This window comes from Melanerpes formicivorus, unplaced genomic scaffold, assembly GCF_026170545.1.
Source record: "Melanerpes formicivorus ecotype bairdi unplaced genomic scaffold, bMelFor1.0.p_v2 SCAF_183, whole genome shotgun sequence".
Lineage (NCBI taxonomy): Eukaryota > Metazoa > Chordata > Aves > Piciformes > Picidae > Melanerpes > Melanerpes formicivorus.
In genome coordinates, this window is record NW_027142535.1 from 212,599 (window position 1) to 233,474 (window position 20,876).

At 59.0% G+C, this 20,876-nt stretch overlaps 2 long non-coding RNA genes across 4 annotated transcripts; both read right to left on the reverse strand.

Annotated features, from left to right (window-relative positions):
* Window positions 1-1,113: 1,113 nt before the first annotated feature.
* LOC137457576 (uncharacterized) lies at window positions 1,114-4,831 on the reverse strand. 2 transcript variants are annotated; one of them, XR_010991326.1, is made up of 3 exons: window positions 4,788-4,831; window positions 4,426-4,614; window positions 1,114-1,834 (listed from the first exon to the last, which is right to left on the reverse strand). It is a non-coding gene; the product is annotated as an uncharacterized lncRNA (long non-coding RNA). The 2 variants fall into 2 exon arrangements; XR_010991327.1 differs by lacking the exons at window positions 4,426-4,614; window positions 4,788-4,831 and adding an exon at window positions 2,785-3,556.
* A 7,413-nt stretch (window positions 4,832-12,244) lies between these two features.
* Window positions 12,245-18,775, reverse strand: LOC137457573 (uncharacterized). Of its 2 annotated transcripts, none has more exons than XR_010991323.1 (3): window positions 15,784-18,775; window positions 13,209-13,317; window positions 12,245-12,582 (listed from the first exon to the last, which is right to left on the reverse strand). It is a non-coding gene; the product is annotated as an uncharacterized lncRNA (long non-coding RNA). The 2 variants fall into 2 exon arrangements; XR_010991324.1 differs by lacking the exon at window positions 15,784-18,775 and adding an exon at window positions 14,339-14,734.
* Between the last annotated feature and the right edge of the window lie 2,101 nt (window positions 18,776-20,876).

Consider the following 20,876-nt stretch of genomic DNA (forward strand, 5'->3'; position numbering starts at 1 on the left):
GGCGCGAGCAGAGCCGGGCTAGGGCGCAGGCGCTGGATCCATAGCGACGCTCGAGTCAAGCTCTCCGCTCTTCCCCTAAGAATTTTCGAGCATTCAGCGCAGTTAGGCTGCAGAAATTAGCTCCCCCGGGGCGGCACACGCCGTGGCACGGCTGCACTGCCGGCCGTTACACACCGGGTGGCAGCATTGAGCTCCCCCGGGGCGGCACACGCCGCGGCACGGCTGCACTGCCGGCCATTACACACCGGGTGGCAGCACTGAGCACCTCCCTGGGCGTGGGCAGCAGCCGGGCCCCCACGTGGGTTTTATTTTCCAATGCTAAAAGCCTTTTAGAAGCAGAGAGGGCAGACAGGGGTCGTTTCCAAAGCTTTCTTACGCACCAGTCACTCCAAGCCCTCCCTCTCCAGCTGCAAACCAGAGGTTTGCCTCCGCCTCGCCTCACCCCAGTACTTACACTTTTAAAGATAGTGTGGTCCCCTCGGAGAATTTTCAGCACTTTAGGGGGGGGCCCCCAGCCCTCGCTCACCTGCTCCTCTGCTGCAGCAGCCCCCTGCCCCACGTGGCAGAACCAGCCCACCCACAATCCCCCCACTCCCTTTGATTCACCCCCAAAAATGTCACAAAATAAAGCAAACTGCCCAGCCAGCACCTTGGTGAGATCAGAACCGCCTTGGTACCCCCAGTCCCGTTCACATGTCCCCAGACCCCTTTTGTCACAATCTGAAGCCCTGGAGGTGCACCTAGCTTACCTTTAGATGCAGGGGGAGCCGAAGCTGGGGCCTCCCAGGGCTGCAGGTACACTAAAACCCAGAGTGAGACCTCCCCAGCTCCTGCAAGACCCCAAAACCTGGAACCCCACAGAGATGCCTGACCCTAAACCCCACCACCTCCCCCCAGTCTCCATCAGGACCCTGCAGAGGCCCTCAGAACCATTCAGATACCCCCAAATTCCCTTTTCATACCCCCCAAGGCCCACTTTAAATAACAGCAGACCCCTGTAACAGACTCCCAACACAGCAGGTCTGGGGCAGGTCCTCCACCTCTGCCTGGGGAGCAGCTTTGCTGAGCTCCCTTCCAGGCTTTTTCCATTCCAATAAAAAACAACACACCACAAGCACACACAAAGTTTTAATTGAGAGAGACACAGTTGATATTTCTATTTCCAGTTCAAACCCTCTGTGGCCTGCTCAGGCTGTGCTTTTCTATTCTGGAAGCATTTCAAGATAACAGAGATCCAGGGGGAGTCAGGTCAAAGCCTTGCTGCATACAAATCACTGTCCTGCAATCTCCTGCTAAACAGCACCGCTTTTCCTCTGCTGGAACATCTCACACTCACACTTTCCCAGGGCTTTCCCTCCCCTCCAAGAACGTTCTGGCATTTCAAACATTCAGGTCTGCAAGCAGCCTTTGTGGGAGACTGCCCCCACCCCTCCCTCACTGCTCCTCTGCTGCACCCTTACCACCCCCACGTGGCATCACAGAAGGAAAGAAAGCTGAGCAGCTACGCTCCTGTTCTTTTTATCACCCCGAGCTGGGGACAGCCTTCTGGGTAAGGTTTCCACCTTCAGCAACTGGCTGAGCTTTGCTCTCATCCACTAAACCCTTCGGTGGTTTCAGCTTTCTGAGCCTGTGTTGGCACAAGTCCTCATCAGGGCACTGCAAACAGAGAGAGACAAACCTTTCTCCTGTCCAAGAGATCCAGGAAGAGGATGGCTGAGCAGACACTTCTAAAGAAAGTAACTCACCTAAATCTCACATTTGTCCCAAGTTTGCAACAACAAAACACTCTGTGAACAACAGAGCGGTGCTCCCACGGTGGTCACCAGCTTGCAAGCTACAGCAGAAATAAAAACCTTTTTATTACAGAAGAACTGGCAAAATTTTACAGACAAATAAGTGCTGTGATTGAGCTAAACTGTTCCCTGAAGAATCCCCCCGGTGTTTAGGAGGGTTAAAAAGTGCAAAGAACGTCCACAACAGATGCTTAAGCCTAGAAACAAGCCAGGATGCCTGCAAGGGAAGGAGCAGTTGCTCCATGTGAAGACATGATGAGAAGCTTTGGAGAGTTTGATTTGAGTCTGCCCTCTCACCTGATTGCCTGGCACGTGGACTAACTGAAAACTGGTCCTTAGTGTCCCTGCTGAATACTGCTTCCATACCACTTAAAATTTCCTTCCAACTCATTAAAAGCACGGAGACATCACATAAGAGCAACAGAACAAAAATTATTCTCTCCCAAAGAAGAGGATCACTGGGAACACAAATTCACCCTTACACCTGTGGCATGTTCACCCTGAGCACAGAAAAGCTGTCCAGAATCGAAGCAAAATGGACTTCAAACGGACACAGTAAGAGCTGCGTGGTACCTCAACCATTTTGCACTAGTGCAAGTGACAATCCACATGGAAGAAGGACGGGATTCTTGCACAACAGGACTGCAGCTCATTATGCCAGGAGACATAAACAGGCAAAAAATCAGCTGAGGCAGGCCTTGGATACAGCTTGTGGCGACTAAAGGATAGTCTGAGAGTGCTTTCCACATGAAGAATATCTGAAGGAGCAGGACAAGAAATTATGATACACAGCAGTGCTACGTTCTGTCTGCCTTGACAAAGATTGCCAAAAGGACAAAACAAGGCCTCAGAAGTGCCAGCTGCTCCCCGCCCGAGGGAAAGAGGGATGCCTCCAGCCCCGCAGGCAGCTCCCCATGGGCACCCCCCGGCCAGCTACCCGCCCGCAGACACCCCCAGCTCTGCAAAGTCTTCCCGCTTTCGCTCGACTCACCCAAGCGGCGCACGGCACACTTCCGGTCGGGACCGCAGACGGGCGCCGCAGCAGACGCCCTGGGCAATGGAGCTGGGCATGCAACGCAGCGGCCAGAGCGGCTGCACGACCCTGCTTACAGGGGGCTGGAGCCGCCGCTGGCATTTCAAAGCGCCCGGGATGCCAGGGCACTGACCGGGCCCTGACTTACAGGGCGGCCCTGGTCCCAAAAGGCCCACGGAGGCTCCTTCTCTCCGCTTCAGGGGCATCTTGACCCACACCCCGCTAGCCGGGGGGGGTGCCCCACACAGGCTGCCAGCTGAGCGCAAAGGCACTCGGACCCCGACCCCTCTTACGGGCGGGTCGAAACCCAGGGAGCTGAGAGCTTGGCCTGGCCCCGCAGCTACAGGAAGACAGCAGCCAGGCAGTGGGGCATCACGGCCAAAGGCCGGGGGGCTGTGGCCCCAGCCCCGAAGACGGGGTGGGGCGGGGGGGAACAACACGCTAAGATAAGCCCCACACACTCCCTGGCCCCATGCCTCTGAAAGGCCGGGACCAGATCTACCCGCCCTGATTACAGGGGGGGTCCCTCCTTGAACCTCCCGCCGGACACCGGCAACACACTTCCCTGCCTACAGGGCGGTCGCTCTCGGCCCGGCACTCCCAAAAAGCCCCACGGAGAGCCACGGGCTCTGGCCTGCGCCCACTTACGGGCCGGCCCTCCTGGCTGCAGCACAACACCACCTCTTCAGGAGCCCAGGGACTGACCTCAACCCTCTAAGGGTTTGTTCCTGTTAGCTGCCAAAAGCAGCCTCCCCAGCCCTGCTTACAGGGACCTTGGGCTGCTGCTGCTGGGGACAGAAGGGGACAGAACGGCACAGAAGGCTCCATAACTCGTCACACAGGCCCCGAGTGCGGGGCTGTTAAGCTGACAGGGTGCCAAGGGAACAGGCTGCCATGAAGGCAGAGACCCAGGCCCTGAACTACAGGGGGGTCACCTTGCCGCAAGACGACTTAAGCGGCTTCGCTGTGTCCATCCAATCAAAGGAGGGGCAAGCCGAGCTCCCACCCCACTCGAGGCCTCCAAGGAGACTGCCGTGGAACCGCCCAGAGCCCCTCTTTCCCTCCTGGGAAGCCTAAGCTAAGCTACAGCCTTTTCTAAGGGACCTAAAGGACAAGCAGACTCAGGCACACAGAGGCAAGAGGGGCCACACACACAGCCCTTCCCAAGAGAGGGAGCAAGCTCTGGGCAGCCACTGGTGGGGCAGGCATCCTTAACCCCGAGCAGGAGAGCAGAGGGTCAGACCTGGCCCCCCCGGGGATGCATGCAGGTAGAGGGGCCTCAGGATGCCAATCGTTGTGACATGCCCCAAGTACAGGGCGTCACGCTGGCCAGGCCGCCAGCAGCCGAGAAACTGTTTAAAGGGCCCTCCCCTGCTTACAGGGGGGGCTGGGGTCCAGGCAGCTACACTTCCCCCCATACGGGCCGAGACGCCGGCTCGGACCCTCCTTACAGGGTTGCCAGTCTCCGTGCAGCCAAGGAGCTAGGTGGCAAAACGCCTACAACAGCAAAAGCAAAGACCGAGCCCTGCTTACAGGGAGGTCGCCCAGCACAAAGCCAACCAGGGCACCCTAACGGTGCTGGCAAAGATCTTGTGTTACCACAGCCAAATTGAGAGGGAGGTCTCATTGCCCAGGGCGCCTTTCTCCTGTCCTGCTCTTCAGCCGGACGCCGCTCCTCTTGCCTCGCCGCCTCTTGCCTCCGCCGTATGTTGCCTCGCCGCCTCTTGCCTCCGCCATATGTTGCCTCGCCGCTCCGCAGCGGGCCTCTTCTTCCTTCTGTGCCAGCCACTGCCAAGGAAGGAGGACAGAGTTAGGCCTCAGTAGTGCCAGTTGCTCCCCGCCCGAGGGAAAGAGGGAAGCCTCCAGCCCCGCAGGCAGCTCCCCATGGGCACCCCCCGGCCAGCTACCCGCCCGCAGACACCCCCAGCTCTGCAAAGTCTTCCCGCTTTCGCTCGACTCACCCAAGCGGCGCACGGCACACTTCCGGTCGGGACCGCAGACGGGCGCCGCAGCAGACGCCCTGGGCAATGGAGCTGGGCATGCAACGCAGCGGCCAGAGCGGCTGCACGACCCTGCTTACAGGGGGCTGGAGCCGCCGCTGGCATTTCAAAGCGCCCGGGATGCCAGGGCACTGACCGGGCCCTGACTTACAGGGCGGCCCTGGTCCCAAAAGGCCCACGGAGGCTCCTTCTCTCCGCTTCAGGGGCATCTTGACCCACACCCCGCTAGCCGGGGGGGGTGCCCCACACAGGCTGCCAGCTGAGCGCAAAGGCACTCGGACCCCGACCCCTCTTACGGGCGGGTCGAAACCCAGGGAGCTGAGAGCTTGGCCTGGCCCCGCAGCTACAGGAAGACAGCAGCCAGGCAGTGGGGCATCACGGCCAAAGGCCGGGGGGCTGTGGCCCCAGCCCCGAAGACGGGGTGGGGCGGGGGGGAACAACACGCTAAGATAAGCCCCACACACTCCCTGGCCCCATGCCTCTGAAAGGCCGGGACCAGATCTACCCGCCCTGATTACAGGGGGGGTCCCTCCTTGAACCTCCCGCCGGACACCGGCAACACACTTCCCTGCCTACAGGGCGGTCGCTCTCGGCCCGGCACTCCCAAAAAGCCCCACGGAGAGCCACGGGCTCTGGCCTGCGCCCACTTACAGGCCGGCCCTCCTGGCTGCAGCACAACACCACCTCTTCAGGAGCCCAGGGACTGACCTCAACCCTCTAAGGGTTTGTTCCTGTTAGCTGCCAAAAGCAGCCTCCCCAGCCCTGCTTACAGGGACCTTGGGCTGCTGCTGCTGGGGACAGAAGGGGACAGAACGGCACAGAAGGCTCCATAACTCGTCACACAGGCCCCGAGTGCGGGGCTGTTAAGCTGACAGGGTGCCAAGGGAACAGGCTGCCATGAAGGCAGAGACCCAGGCCCTGAACTACAGGGGGGTCACCTTGCCGCAAGACGACTTAAGCGGCTTCGCTGTGTCCATCCAATCAAAGGAGGGGCAAGCCGAGCTCCCACCCCACTCGAGGCCTCCAAGGAGACTGCCGTGGAACCGCCCAGAGCCCCTCTTTCCCTCCTGGGAAGCCTAAGCTAAGCTACAGCCTTTTCTAAGGGACCTAAAGGACAAGCAGACTCAGGCACACAGAGGCAAGAGGGGCCACACACACAGCCCTTCCCAAGAGAGGGAGCAAGCTCTGGGCAGCCACTGGTGGGGCAGGCATCCTTAACCCTGAGCAGGAGAGCAGAGGGTCAGACCTGGCCCCCCCGGGGATGCATGCAGGTAGAGGGGCCTCAGGATGCCAATCGTTGTGACATGCCCCAAGTACAGGGCGTCACGCTGGCCAGGCCGCCAGCAGCCGAGAAACTGTTTAAAGGGCCCTCCCCTGCTTACAGGGGGGGCTGGGGTCCAGGCAGCTACACTTCCCCCCATACGGGCCGAGACGCCGGCTCGGACCCTCCTTACAGGGTTGCCAGTCTCCGTGCAGCCAAGGAGCTAGGTGGCAAAACGCCTACAACAGCAAAAGCAAAGACCGAGCCCTGCTTACAGGGAGGTCGCCCAGCACAAAGCCAACCAGGGCACCCTAACGGTGCTGGCAAAGATCTTGTGTTACCACAGCCAAATTGAGAGGGAGGTCTCATTGCCCAGGGCGCCTTTCTCCTGTCCTGCTCTTCAGCCGGACGCCGCTCCTCTTGCCTCGCCGCCTCTTGCCTCCGCCGTATGTTGCCTCGCCGCCTCTTGCCTCCGCCGTATGTTGCCTCGCCGCTCCGCAGCGGGCCTCTTCTTCCTTCTGTGCCAGCCACTGCCAAGGAAGGAGGACAGAGTTAGGCCTCAGTAGTGCCAGTTGCTCCCCGCCCGAGGGAAAGAGGGAAGCCTCCAGCCCCGCAGGCAGCTCCCCATGGGCACCCCCCGGCCAGCTACCCGCCCGCAGACACCCCCAGCTCTGCAAAGTCTTCCCGCTTTCGCTCGACTCACCCAAGCGGCGCACGGCACACTTCCGGTCGGGACCGCAGACGGGCGCCGCAGCAGACGCCCTGGGCAATGGAGCTGGGCATGCAACGCAGCGGCCAGAGCGGCTGCACGACCCTGCTTACAGGGGGCTGGAGCCGCCGCTGGCATTTCAAAGCGCCCGGGATGCCAGGGCACTGACCGGGCCCTGACTTACAGGGCGGCCCTGGTCCCAAAAGGCCCACGGAGGCTCCTTCTCTCCGCTTCAGGGGCATCTTGACCCACACCCCGCTAGCCGGGGGGGGTGCCCCACACAGGCTGCCAGCTGAGCGCAAAGGCACTCGGACCCCGACCCCTCTTACGGGCGGGTCGAAACCCAGGGAGCTGAGAGCTTGGCCTGGCCCCGCAGCTACAGGAAGACAGCAGCCAGGCAGTGGGGCATCACGGCCAAAGGCCGGGGGGCTGTGGCCCCAGCCCCGAAGACGGGGTGGGGCAGGGGGGAACAACACGCTAAGATAAGCCCCACACACTCCCTGGCCCCATGCCTCTGAAAGGCCGGGACCAGATCTACCCGCCCTGATTACAGGGGGGGTCCCTCCTTGAACCTCCCGCCGGACACCGGCAACACACTTCCCTGCCTACAGGGCGGTCGCTCTCGGCCCGGCACTCCCAAAAAGCCCCACGGAGAGCCACGGGCTCTGGCCTGCGCCCACTTACAGGCCGGCCCTCCTGGCTGCAGCACAACACCACCTCTTCAGGAGCCCAGGGACTGACCTCAACCCTCTAAGGGTTTGTTCCTGTTAGCTGCCAAAAGCAGCCTCCCCAGCCCTGCTTACAGGGACCTTGGGCTGCTGCTGCTGGGGACAGAAGGGGACAGAACGGCACAGAAGGCTCCATAACTCGTCACACAGGCCCCGAGTGCGGGGCTGTTAAGCTGACAGGGTGCCAAGGGAACAGGCTGCCATGAAGGCAGAGACCCAGGCCCTGAACTACAGGGGGGTCACCTTGCCGCAAGACGACTTAAGCGGCTTCGCTGTGTCCATCCAATCAAAGGAGGGGCAAGCCGAGCTCCCACCCCACTCGAGGCCTCCAAGGAGACTGCCGTGGAACCGCCCAGAGCCCCTCTTTCCCTCCTGGGAAGCCTAAGCTAAGCTACAGCCTTTTCTAAGGGACCTAAAGGACAAGCAGACTCAGGCACACAGAGGCAAGAGGGGCCACACACACAGCCCTTCCCAAGAGAGGGAGCAAGCTCTGGGCAGCCACTGGTGGGGCAGGCATCCTTAACCCTGAGCAGGAGAGCAGAGGGTCAGACCTGGCCCCCCCGGGGATGCATGCAGGTAGAGGGGCCTCAGGATGCCAATCGTTGTGACATGCCCCAAGTACAGGGCGTCACGCTGGCCAGGCCGCCAGCAGCCGAGAAACTGTTTAAAGGGCTCTCCCCTGCTTACAGGGGGGGCTGGGGTCCAGGCAGCTACACTTCCCCCCATACGGGCCGAGACGCCGGCTCGGACCCTCCTTACAGGGTTGTCAGTCTCCGTGCAGCCAAGGAGCTAGGTGGCAAAACGCCTACAACAGCAAAAGCAAAGACCGAGCCCTGCTTACAGGGAGGTCGCCCAGCACAAAGCCAACCAGGGCACCCTAACGGTGCTGGCAAAGATCTTGTGTTACCACAGCCAAATTGAGAGGGAGGTCTCATTGCCCAGGGCGCCTTTCTCCTGTCCTGCTCTTCAGCCGGACGCCGCTCCTCTTGCCTCGCCGCCTCTTGCCTCCGCCGTATGTTGCCTCGCCGCCTCTTGCCTCCGCCGTATGTTGCCTCGCCGCTCCGCAGCGGGCCTCTTCTTCCTTCTGTGCCAGCCACTGCCAAGGAAGGAGGACAGAGTTAGGCCTCAGTAGTGCCAGTTGCTCCCCGCCCGAGGGAAAGAGGGAAGCCTCCAGCCCCGCAGGCAGCTCCCCATGGGCACCCCCCGGCCAGCTACCCGCCCGCAGACACCCCCAGCTCTGCAAAGTCTTCCCGCTTTCGCTCGACTCACCCAAGCGGTGCACGGCACACTTCCGGTCGGGACCGCAGACGGGCGCCGCAGCAGACGCCCTGGGCAATGGAGCTGGGCATGCAACGCAGCGGCCAGAGCGGCTGCACGACCCTGCTTACAGGGGGCTGGAGCCGCCGCTGGCATTTCAAAGCGCCCGGGATGCCAGGGCACTGACCGGGCCCTGACTTACAGGGCGGCCCTGGTCCCAAAAGGCCCACGGAGGCTCCTTCTCTCCGCTTCAGGGGCATCTTGACCCACACCCCGCTAGCCGGGGGGGGTGCCCCACACAGGCTGCCAGCTGAGCGCAAAGGCACTCGGACCCCGACCCCTCTTACGGGCGGGTCGAAACCCAGGGAGCTGAGAGCTTGGCCTGGCCCCGCAGCTACAGGAAGACAGCAGCCAGGCAGTGGGGCATCACGGCCAAAGGCCGGGGGGCTGTGGCCCCAGCCCCGAAGACGGGGTGGGGCGGGGGGGAACAACACGCTAAGATAAGCCCCACATACTCCCTGGCCCCATGCCTCTGAAAGGCCGGGACCAGATCTACCCGCCCTGATTACAGGGGGGGTCCCTCCTTGAACCTCCCGCCGGACACCGGCAACACACTTCCCTGCCTACAGGGCGGTCGCTCTCGGCCCGGCACTCCCAAAAAGCCCCACGGAGAGCCACGGGCTCTGGCCTGCGCCCACTTACAGGCCGGCCCTCCTGGCTGCAGCACAACACCACCTCTTCAGGAGCCCAGGGACTGACCTCAACCCTCTAAGGGTTTGTTCCTGTTAGCTGCCAAAAGCAGCCTCCCCAGCCCTGCTTACAGGGACCTTGGGCTGCTGCTGGGGACAGAAGGGGACAGAACGGCACAGAAGGCTCCATAACTCGTCACACAGGCCCCGAGTGCGGGGCTGTTAAGCTGACAGGGTGCCAAGGGAACAGGCTGCCATGAAGGCAGAGACCCAGGCCCTGAACTACAGGGGGGTCACCTTGCCGCAAGACGACTTAAGCGGCTTCGCTGTGTCCATCCAATCAAAGGAGGGGCAAGCCGAGCTCCCACCCCACTCGAGGCCTCCAAGGAGACTGCCGTGGAACCGCCCAGAGCCCCTCTTTCCCTCCTGGGAAGCCTAAGCTAAGCTACAGCCTTTTCTAAGGGACCTAAAGGACAAGCAGACTCAGGCACACAGAGGCAAGAGGGGCCACACACACAGCCCTTCCCAAGAGAGGGAGCAAGCTCTGGGCAGCCACTGGTGGGGCAGGCATCCTTAACCCTGAGCAGGAGAGCAGAGGGTCAGACCTGGCCCCCCCGGGGATGCATGCAGGTAGAGGGGCCTCAGGATGCCAATCGTTGTGACATGCCCCAAGTACAGGGCGTCACGCTGGCCAGGCCGCCAGCAGCCGAGAAACTGTTTAAAGGGCCCTCCCCTGCTTACAGGGGGGGCTGGGGTCCAGGCAGCTACACTTCCCCCCATACGGGCCGAGACGCCGGCTCGGACCCTCCTTACAGGGTTGCCAGTCTCCGTGCAGCCAAGGAGCTAGGTGGCAAAATGCCTACAACAGCAAAAGCAAAGACCGAGCCCTGCTTACAGGGAGGTCGCCCAGCACAAAGCCAACCAGGGCACCCTAACGGTGCTGGCAAAGATTCTTGTGTTACCACAGCCAAATTGAGAGGGAGGTCTCATTGCCCAGGGCGCCTTTCTCCTGTCCTGCTCTTCAGCCGGACGCCGCTCCTCTTGCCTCGCGCCTCTTGCCTCCGCCGTATGTTGCCTCGCCGCCTCTTGCCTCCGCCGTATGTTGCCTCGCCGCTCCGCAGCGGGCCTCTTCTTCCTTCTGTGCCAGCCACTGCCAAGGAAGGAGGACAGAGTTAGGCCTCAGTAGTGCCAGTTGCTCCCCGCCCGAGGGAAAGAGGGAAGCCTCCAGCCCCGCAGGCAGCTCCCCATGGGCACCCCCCGGCCAGCTACCCGCCCGCAGACACCCCCAGCTCTGCAAAGTCTTCCCGCTTTCGCTCGACTCACCCAAGCGGCGCACGGCACACTTCCGGTCGGGACCGCAGACGGGCGCCGCAGCAGACGCCCTGGGCAATGGAGCTGGGCATGCAACGCAGCGGCCAGAGCGGCTGCACGACCCTGCTTACAGGGGGCTGGAGCCGCCGCTGGCATTTCAAAGCGCCCGGGATGCCAGGGCACTGACCGGGCCCTGACTTACAGGGCGGCCCTGGTCCCAAAAGGCCCACGGAGGCTCCTTCTCTCCGCTTCAGGGGCATCTTGACCCACACCCCGCTAGCCGGGGGGGGTGCCCCACACAGGCTGCCAGCTGAGCGCAAAGGCACTCGGACCCCGACCCCTCTTACGGGCGGGTCGAAACCCAGGGAGCTGAGAGCTTGGCCTGGCCCCGCAGCTACAGGAAGACAGCAGCCAGGCAGTGGGGCATCACGGCCAAAGGCCGGGGGGCTGTGGCCCCAGCCCCGAAGACGGGGTGGGGCGGGGGGGAACAACACGCTAAGATAAGCCCCACACACTCCCTGGCCCCATGCCTCTGAAAGGCCGGGACCAGATCTACCCGCCCTGATTACAGGGGGGGTCCCTCCTTGAACCTCCCGCCGGACACCGGCAACACACTTCCCTGCCTACAGGGCGGTCGCTCTCGGCCCGGCACTCCCAAAAAGCCCCACGGAGAGCCACGGGCTCTGGCCTGCGCCCACTTACAGGCCGGCCCTCCTGGCTGCAGCACAACACCACCTCTTCAGGAGCCCAGGGACTGACCTCAACCCTCTAAGGGTTTGTTCCTGTTAGCTGCCAAAAGCAGCCTCCCCAGCCCTGCTTACAGGGACCTTGGGCTGCTGCTGCTGGGGACAGAAGGGGACAGAACGGCACAGAAGGCTCCATAACTCGTCACACAGGCCCCGAGTGCGGGGCTGTTAAGCTGACAGGGTGCCAAGGGAACAGGCTGCCATGAAGGCAGAGACCCAGGCCCTGAACTACAGGGGGGTCACCTTGCCGCAAGACGACTTAAGCGGCTTCGCTGTGTCCATCCAATCAAAGGAGGGGCAAGCCGAGCTCCCACCCCACTCGAGGCCTCCAAGGAGACTGCCGTGGAACCGCCCAGAGCCCCTCTTTCCCTCCTGGGAAGCCTAAGCTAAGCTACAGCCTTTTCTAAGGGACCTAAAGGACAAGCAGACTCAGGCACACAGAGGCAAGAGGGGCCACACACACAGCCCTTCCCAAGAGAGGGAGCAAGCTCTGGGCAGCCACTGGTGGGGCAAGCATCCTTAACCCTGAGCAGGAGAGCAGAGGGTCAGACCTGGCCCCCCCGGGGATGCATGCAGGTAGAGGGGCCTCAGGATGCCAATCGTTGTGACATGCCCCAAGTACAGGGCGTCACGCTGGCCAGGCCGCCAGCAGCCGAGAAACTGTTTAAAGGGCCCTCCCCTGCTTACAGGGGGGGCTGGGGTCCAGGCAGCTACACTTCCCCCCATACGGGCCGAGACGCCGGCTCGGACCCTCCTTACAGGGTTGCCAGTCTCCGTGCAGCCAAGGAGCTAGGTGGCAAAACGCCTACAACAGCAAAAGCAAAGACCGAGCCCTGCTTACAGGGAGGTCGCCCAGCACAAAGCCAACCAGGGCACCCTAACGGTGCTGGCAAAGATCTTGTGTTACCACAGCCAAATTGAGAGGGAGGTCTCATTGCCCAGGGCGCCTTGCTCATGTCCAGCTGTTCAGCCCGGTGCTCCTCCTCTTCTCAGCTCCTTTCGCCCCCCCGCACCTTGCCTCGCCGCTCCATAGTGGGGCTCTGTGCCAGCTGCCTCTGAGGAAGGAGGACAGAGTTAGGCCTCAGCAGTGCCAATTCCTCCCCGCCCAAGGGGAAAAGGTATCACTGCTCCTCCATCACTACAGGGTTTTATGTTTAAAATGTCCTTTCTCTCCTTGCATTATCTTAGCTTCTATTTTCAACATTTTCATCCTCTGCCCTACAGATTTCCTTCTCAATTCCAGGCATAATTTCCCTTCCTCCCGTCCAAAATCGCCTGTTTCCCTCCCAAACATCCCCTTTCCTCCTTCCACCTTTCCTCAGCTCTTCCCTCCCATGCCTTTCCTCCCCCTCACTCTCCCTCCTAAATAAGCTGTGATTTTCCCTCTCAAATCCTCGTTTTTGTCTCCCATAGATTAACTTTCCTGTTCGTTTCTGTATCTTGTCTCACAGATATTTGCCTTAAGTCTTCCCTCCAAGCTGCTTCCTGTGTCCCCTCTTCTTTGCTCAGGTTTTCTCAGGACAATTTTCACCTTCTCCCTGTGGGTTGCCTCAGGTTCCCTCCATGCCCGCTCTGCCCCCAGCACATTGCCTCAGCTTTTCCCTCCGAAAGCTTTGGCTTTTATCCTGTATAAACTGCCTCCATGTTTTCCCTCCAGGATGTCACCTCTGCTCTTGCTTACCTCAGGGCTTTCTCTGTTTGCATTTTCTGCCCCACAGATCCTCTCAGTCTCTTTGCCCAAACGTCACTTCTCTGTCCCCGAGTCTGCTCCCTGCAGAGCCTCGTTCTGCCTGAAGGAGCAAACAGCAGAGGCACACTCAGGAGGTGCTGAGCTACAGAGGGAAGTGCCTCAGGTTTTAACGAAACAGAAATTGTCCCCGAGCTGATTCCCCTGCCCCCAGCCGGTCTCACCCTGCGCCCTCACGAACCTGCCCAAGCCCCTGCGCTGCCTGCCCTGCCCTCCGGCATCCGCAGCTCTGCCCCAGGAGCGGATCCTCCCACACCCCAACCCCAGCGCAGCTGCGGGCTGCGGCCCGGCCCGGCCCTGCCCCGGGCCGCGCCGGCCGCTTCCCGTTCCCGCCCCGGCAGCTCCTGAGGCGCGCGGCGCGCGCCGGCCCCTCTGGCGGGAAGGGCGCACAGGTGAGGCCGGGACCCTCCGGGCGCTCACAGTCCCCACAGCCAGGCGCCTCCCCTTGCCTCAGGCGGCGGCCGCGCGGGAACAGCGCGCGCTGGTGCCTGTGGCGCGGGCAGGGCGGGAAAGCCGCCGCGCGGGAACCCTCAGGGCGCTCACAGCCCCCAACACCCCACAGCCCCCCCCCGCCGCGGCGCCTTCTGTGGCGCTCACAGACACAGCCCCCCCCAGCCCGGCCACCCTTAATGTCCTTTTATTAAAACCAATACAAACACGTGTATGTTCCGGGCTGGAGATGACAGCACCTCAGACACTGCCTACACAAACTCCTCCCTTCAGCTGCTGCAGCTCTGCCCCAGCCCAGCCCCGTTCCCTCTCACGCACCTCAGCGCTGCCTTCAGCGCTCCGCCACCCCCCGCGCTGCCCCAGCGCTGCCCCTGCGCTTCGGGAGCCGTCCTCGCACCCAGCCCGTCTACCGGCGCCTCGGCTCAGCCTTCCCCGCAGAGCCGGAACTCCCCCAGCCGCTGGAATGCCCTCCGAGCCGCCCTGGCAGCCCCCCCTCGTGTTCATTGCACTGAGGACATCTGCACCGACGGGCGGTTGAAGCTGCACGGCGAGCGCCTCAGGCTCTAAGCTCCCGCAGGTCTCCCCGGGCCAGCCCTCCCTGTCCCCGCTCGCACCTGGGCTCCTGTCCCTCGCGGATCCGCCAGAGCCCCCCTGAGGCGCCTGCCAGGTCTCCATCCGCCGGAGCGCTGCCACAGCTGCCCTCCGAGAGCGACTCCCAAGTTCAGCGGCGCCTCTGGCCGGGGCCGGTCCCGCCCGGGCCGGGCGCCTCTGGCCGCTCGAATTCTCGCGCTGAAGCCCTGGGAGGAGCCCAGGCCCCGCCCCCGGCCCCGCCCCGCGCCCCAGGGCGCTCAGTCTCCTCCGCCGGCGCTGGCGCGCACCCCAGAGAGCCTTCGGGCACCCCTGCTGCTCCCTCTATGAACTGTATCTCCATCTGTAGTGTTCTGAGCGGCCCAGGAGAGACCTCACAGTTACAGAAGGGAATTTAAAACGTCCCTCTCGGCCGCCCCAGGCCCCCCCTGCTCGAGCCCCCCCCGCTCCCTCTCCCGCACCTGCCCGGGCCCTGCCTCAGGGCGCTCCGCGGTGCTTGCCAGAGCTCAGCGCCGGAGCTCTGCCCCAGCGCCGCCTCCGCACTCCGCGGCCGCAGGCTGGGGTTGAGCTCTGGCGGCAGAGCCGAGCGCCTCTGCCCCTTGCAGGTCTCGCACCGAGCCCGGGCCGGAGGGGCAGCGGCCGGCGCCGAGCGCTGCGGTGCGGCAGAGCGCTGGGGCGGGGAGCCCCGGGGCGCACAGACCCCGGCCCCGGCCCCGCCGCGGTGCTCACAGCGGCCCCGGCTCCGAGCCGCCCCCCCAGCGCTCTTCCCCGTCCCTCAGAGCTCTCGCAGCCGCTCGGCACACCGCAGGGCCGCCCCTGCCTCCCCCGCCCGGCTGTGCCCCCGGCCCCCTGCCGCGCCTGGGGCTGTCCTGCCTTGGAGCTGTCCTGTCCCAGCAGCACCCTGGCCCCCTGCGGCCAAAGGCGGAGGCGGGGAGGCAATAACAATATTAATGATGTATTGATCCAAACGCCGCCGCGCAGGAGACACAGAGCTCTGCCTCTCCGAGCAGGGCTCCCAGGGCTGACAGCCCCGAGACCACTTTGCAGTCAGCGCATTTAGCACTGGCAATCACCCATCTCTTCTGTCTATTGCTCTCCTCACTTAAACCCTTTGATGGTCCCCCCTTCATCTGGTGTCTTCAGTGGAATTGCAGGATCTTAGATTTTGGGGTCTCCCAGCATCGGGGGGGCTCACTCTGGTGTTCATTGCCCCCCCCCCCCCAATGTGAGGAAATGGCCTCAAGTTGTATCAGAGGATGTTTAGGTTGCCTGTTAAAGAAGCTTCTTCACTGAAAGCTTCTCAAAAGACTGGAATAGTTTCCCCAGGGAAGTGGTTGAATCCCCATCCCTGCAGATGCTTAAGAGACAAAGAGATTGGGATGAGACTTGGCAGTTTGTGAGCTGTTGGGACTGCGGAATCTGAAAGGCCTTTTCCAACCCAAACGATTCTATTATTCTATAAAACACTCACCTGCAGACAAGCTGATGAGCAACTTCCCTCTGATGGAAAGCTTCTGGAGACCGTGAGAAACGAACTCACTGCTGAAAACTTATAACCAGTTTATTATAAAATAAAGGCAACACAGCACTGGGCGCAGAGCGAGCTTGCTAGAGCCGCACCCCCACAACACGAGGTGAGCTGATAGAGACGGCAAACAGACATATTCATATATTAAAGCGTACATATTCATGTATTCCCCAGCACGCTCCCACCCCTCTCCATCAGGACAGACCAAACCTGCACTTTTGACCTGGCCAGTCTTTAGACCTGTTGGCACCTCCCCTTTCCCTCCCAATACCCCACACAATACAGACCATCAGCCCAACGATCCAGCCCCACGCTCCCCAGTAATCCCCCTTGCGAAAGCCAAATATTATAACCAGTTTCTCACAATCCCTCCCCTTCTTTCTACTACATTTGGCTTGAGCCATAATAACCTAACTTGGCAACAATTCTACAACAAGCAAAAGGATTCCCAATTTCAACTTCCTGGTAAAGGGAATGGGATAACAACTGATGTTCCTTGCCTGAAAGTATTTCCTCTTTTACTTTAATAGGTGCCATACACAGTGAGTGGCTATGCTATATATACCAATACCTGGGTGACACCTTTCTCCCTCTGAGTGGTTAATCCTGGGAATTAGGAGTCTGGTTTGACTTGCAACTCCACTCACGTGGCCTATGGGGTTGCTGCCCACAGCCATGGTTCTAGATCTTCTTTGTGGCAATTACAGAGGTCTACCCGGCCTTGCCTCCTTCAATCCCACCAATGCTCTGCTCGGACCGTGTCTCCTTCCCTTGTCCAGGGAGGTTGTACCAATTTCGAACCCCGACCTCTTTCTAGTTTGTGATATTTTCAGGCAAGGACCATTACCACTCCTATTCTGATACTGGAACTCATCTTTATGTCCTCCATTTGGGGTACCTCAGTCCATTCAGTGGATGGATCCAGCAGTCCTTTCTGTATTGCAGTCCCTGTGGTCCCACTAGCCGAACACAGTTTTTGGTACTTTAACACAAAGAACACAGATGAATCCTCTGTCCTAATCACTTCAAATTAGAACTACAACAGCATACATTTATAACCACACACACTCTCAGCACATCGTTGTAGTGCAGCAGAAAAATTTACCATCACTTTTCTAAATAGCCAGTTTACCATTACACTTTACCCATCCCCAATGACATCAAGTCCCAGGATCTTTTATACACCGAATGAAATCCTTGGTATTTTCTTGCAATGCAGATTCGATGTCACACAATGTCAGATGTTTCAAAAGGTGGGTTTGTCTCGCTAGTTCCAGAGCCTTCAGACCAGAGGTGTTACAGGTGCAAGTCAGCCAGGTTCAGAGGCACATTCCTGAAGTGCTCCTTTTACTCAGGAAGCACGTGTCCACCCTTGTTCTGCAGTACGGACAGCTGGATCTGTTGTTAACAAAACCAAGAAAAGATCCTTCCCAGGGGGAAATTAGCGACTCTCCTTTCCAAGTTGTTATTAACACTTTACCCCCAGCTTCAGTCCCATATACATCAGGAATCCCAAAGGTGGGATCTGAGACCAGAACAAAACAAAAAGCCGCTTTCTGGGCCTCCTCTACTAGTAAAGGTCACTGATAAGCAAATTGGCCCTCACCTACTTACAGAATCTAATAACTTGGAACAATGCCCTACAGGATTTTTAATTCCAGTCCAGTCCTGGGTCAACACCCCATATAGATGTACAAAAAGATCAAATTATTTGTCCATGTCAGGCAAATTTAAAACAGAGCATCAATCAACATTCTTTTATTTATCCAATCACTCATCGTCTTCTGGACTCCATTAATATTACTATTGAGGGCTAATTTATCATATAAGACTTCTACCTTTTTTTCCCTCTCTGTCCATAATCACCAGTACCCTTACAGCAGTTACCAACATTCTAGCTTTTGCCTTCTGTTTCTCTACATCCCTCCTTACAAACACCTTCCGAGCTTCACGTAGTAATTCCTCTAAACCTCTGTAGTGCCAATCCTCAATCTTTTCCAATTTCTAATATCTGCCCATGGTTTTGCCACAAACTGCATCCTGAGAAGTATCACCCCAGCTGCAGAGCTGGGATCTATTCCAGAATAGAGCTGCAAACTTCTCTTTAATCCTAGCATCCACCCCATAGGAGGCTTCCTCTGATGCTCACTATAGGCTTTATCAAAATTTCTGGGCACAGCTTCAATTCCTTGTCCCATGTTCTGTCTCCCCTGAAGCTGTTGATGGTCCCACTGAGGATCTTGATTAGGCCACTTCTGATTTCCTGGTGGCCCCCCCACTCTGATTTTACCTCTCCCATATTCTCATGCCAGCCTGTCTGCCTTTTCCTTGTATATGTCCTGAAATATGGGAACAGGGGTAGGGCGTGAAGCCCTGATCCAAACAGCAGCATATTCAGCTTAAACCATTTTTTTCTTTGATTTTCCTTCTCTCAACTCATCATCCCAATACTATAATATGATCCCCAAGGCGCTCTCTGAGATGGGGATGGGAGGCAGTTCTGATGACTTGCTTTTGTCCCGTTCTCCCGATCACTAATCACTGCCCGGGGGTCAAAACCGAGCGGCGGCAGTTGAAGCGCCGGCTCCGAGCCGCTAGCCGGCTCCCTGCGAACGACCGACCCCCCTCGCTGTGCCGATCCCCTGCAAAGTCCAACCGCAAAGAAACCTCACCCGCCGCAGCCCAGGTCCCTGCCCTCCCTCCTGCGGAGGCCTGAAACCACGGGAAAAAACCTTCCCGAAGCAGGGCCCTCAAACCGAGGTCCCCCCCTAGAAACCGGGACGTCAGACCCGCGAGCGTGACCGCGCCACGGGCCCCCACGGCCCCGGCCCCTCCAGAAACCGGACCGCAGGATACCAGAACCCTGAGACCGGGCCCCTCACCACCGGGACGCCGGACACCGGGACGCAGCGCCGGTCGCCCAATCCCTGCCCCACGTGGCAGAACCAGCCCACCCACAATCCCCCCACTCCCTTTGAGTCACCCCCAAAAAGGCACAAAATAAAGCAAACTGCCCAGCCAGCACCTCCTGCCTTTCACAGCAAGGACTGAACATTGCAGCTTTGGCCAAGACTATCAGCCCAAAGGAAGGCCTGGCCCCTGAGGAGCTAAATGCAAGTGAACCGTCTGACACCACCACAGTCCTGTGAATGTTGCAAAGCAGTAGTGCATGCAGTATAATAATTCGAAAGTTAAGGGCTGCTCAAGCTTTACACAAAAGTATAAAAGTTCAGAGGGAAAGCCAACTCTTGCATGAGAATAAAAGTAAAAAAAAGAATAGGTTGGAAAAGACCTTTGAGATCAGCAAGTCCAATCTATCACCCAACACCATCTAATCAACTAAACCTGCTGCTGCATATTTTAACAGCAATGAAATTCAGTTACTTGTCATTTAAGAGCCTTTACCTTTTTTGCTACCCACTTAATGACAACTGCTACCCACAATATTTTCCCTGCAGTAAAAAATTCCACCATGGAGATCTTAGCTGAAGCAACACTGCTGATTAGTCTCACTAGGCCAGAGGCTACTCCCCATCTCTGCAAACTTCGTGTAAGAGACTGGTTGCTTGTTTTGGTTCAGTGTTGCTAGAACACAAAGCCAACAACTGACATCACTGCCACAGCCATGCAGCATCAATTGGACCGCAAGACTAGACAGAGGTTTCCTGCTTTCTTCCACACCTGAATGTGGAGCTGATTCCAATAAATTTGGCCTAACCTCTGCACGTGTGCTCAAACCCATGGCCTGGGAGACAGAACAGTTCAGACAGCCCGAAGACCACCAGAACCCTTCCAGTGACAGTACTGGGCATGCACACCACTGCTGGGTGGAAGCTGTGGGTAAGCAAAACTAATCACAGAACATGCTAAGTGATTCTCAGAAGAGAAATGAATATATAATGTGACCAAATGCAAGAGGAAAGACTGCCAACGTTGGACCCACTGAGGTGGAAGATGAGTTGGCCTTCAGGACGCTGCAGGTCTGTGGTGGTGGCAGCTATCTCAACTGACCCTTTCTTCTTTCTTTCCTTTCTTTTTCTCTCTCCCCCCTTTGCATTTGCAAATTTGCTGTCAGGCAAATAAAAGTTACTTGGTGCTTGACTCCATCTTGAGTCTTAATTCTGTTCTCTGGTCTCTGACTGTGCAGAGAGAGACAGTGTGACATGAAAAGCAGGGGGAGAGGGACTGGAAAAGGAGGGATGCAGGGTGGTGAGAAAGACTCAGCACAGGGGGATGGGGAAAGGAGGAACAGAAGGGGACCTAAAAAGGAGGGGGGAAAAGGGGGCTACAAAAGGTGTGACACAAGGGGAGAGTGGGACAGGAAAAGGTAGGACACAGGAGCAAACCATGCAGTTTTGAACCAGAGCGCTTACTCATCTGAATAGCACACAAAGCAAAACACTCCAGGTTATAAGATGAAGAGCCTAGCCCAAATTTCCTTTGTTTTGTGAGGGACTTGCAGAGAGTCGTTGAGGGGGCAGTAGGTATCCCCCTACACCCTGGAGGGTGCCTGCTACAAGAATTTTGGGGTGCCATGTAAGTGTAAAGCACCATGCTTACCTCATACCTGCAGAAGCTTCTGCTGTTTTTTGCAGCCTTGTTTGAAGTCCAGCTCCACCTCCAAGGTGCTGCCCACCAATGGGCAGGCCACCAGGCAGCAGGCCAGAGGACAACATGGGGGTGTGCAGCAGGGATGGCCACTGGAGCAGCCAAGAAGCTGCTACTCTTATAGACCCCAAGGAGTGATCTTGACGCTATGAGGGGGCTCCAAGACCTCCAAAAACACGTACCTGCAGCAGGCTGAGGTGAATCAATCACCCCAGTTCAGGAGCACGGTGGGGTGCAGCTCCCACCATGAAGCCCAGTGTCACCTGACCACCTCCAGCAACTTCTGTGGTATCTTAATTCACAGCGGAGCTGGGCTGGGCATGTAAAAGGAAAACAGCCCACAAATGGAACCTGCAAAATTTTCCACAGGGTCACATTGTCCTGTTTAATGCTACTGATCTCCTGCTGAAGGCAAAGGGATTCATTCC